Source organism: Octopus bimaculoides, chromosome 21, assembly GCF_001194135.2.
Source record: "Octopus bimaculoides isolate UCB-OBI-ISO-001 chromosome 21, ASM119413v2, whole genome shotgun sequence".
NCBI lineage: Eukaryota > Metazoa > Mollusca > Cephalopoda > Octopoda > Octopodidae > Octopus > Octopus bimaculoides.
This window is the reverse complement of record NC_069001.1, coordinates 1,990,832-1,991,952: the sequence shown is the minus strand read 5'-3', so window position 1 is coordinate 1,991,952 and position 1,121 is coordinate 1,990,832. Positions and strand designations below refer to the sequence as shown.

The 1,121-nt window shown below is 33.0% G+C and overlaps 1 protein-coding gene across 2 annotated transcripts in view; it reads left to right on the top strand.

The window, feature by feature from the left end:
- LOC106877785 (multivesicular body subunit 12B) overlaps positions 1 to 1,121 on the top strand; it is an 84,706-nt gene that overhangs the window by 14,709 nt on the left and 68,876 nt on the right. The window lies entirely within an intron of this gene.

The window sequence follows — 1,121 nt, the reverse complement described above, 5'->3', positions numbered from 1 at the left end:
ATTTTAAATAAGATATACTTCAAGGAAAATCTGGGTTCTTTGTGTTGTTCCCTAATCCTTACCTTACCTTTATCACCTCTCCTCCCACCACTACCACAGCCATTACCACCAACACCGCTGCTACCATCACTACCAGCATGCCATTATTGTTTGTCTGAGTTCACCAATGTAGTGTAAAAACAAAAAGTAAAATAAAATTTGATTGCCCCTTCACCCAAAAGTTTTGCATCAACTTATTTTCATTATTGCAAAGTTGTATAACAATGTCTTCATTATTATTATTATTATTATTATTATTGCATTGTATTTCTTTTGAATCATAACAATGAAATTATATTGTATTATCACTGATTTGTACCACTGCCCCACACACACACACATATATGTACATGTGCATATTTATATCTATTATATAAAAGTCAATGTCTTTATGTGTGTTCATGTGTTACTTATAGACTCGAAAACTACTGCACTGATCCTAATGAAATTTAGAATACAAAATGCAAGCCTAGGGCGAAGGGTAATGCCGTGTGTTTCATACAATTTCATGGACCAAAATTACTGAATGGATCTTTATGATATTTGGAACTTAGACTCAATGCACAAGGGCAGGTGTAATGCAGTATGTTTGGTTTGAATTTGAGGTGGCTTAAAGGGGGCAGAACCCCCCATGAAAATTCATAAATTTCCCATGTTGATGAAATTTCAACCATCACGAAAGTTTCATTGTAGTAGATTCAATATGAAAATAAAACCATGAAAGTGAAAGTATCTGTCATTACAGTATCGAAATGTGATTGTTTCAGTTTTGATACTGAACTAGTGGAATAGTTTCATTTTTAAAGGGAAAGTATTTGACATGAGTGTTTTTGTTTCACTTTTGACACATAGTACTTAAATAGTGGAGGAGATATGATATACTTGTAATAACTGGTTCTTTTGGTCAAACTATCGTATCTCCAGTTGCTTCGGATGCCAAGATATCTAAAATTGTCGAAGTGTAGTACAATGGTTTTGCTATGGAGTGGTGAAACTATTTTTCCGTTTTCTGAAAAAAGCAACGTTTTGGACTTATGACACTTTTGCATCACAGCAATGATATATATATATATATATATATA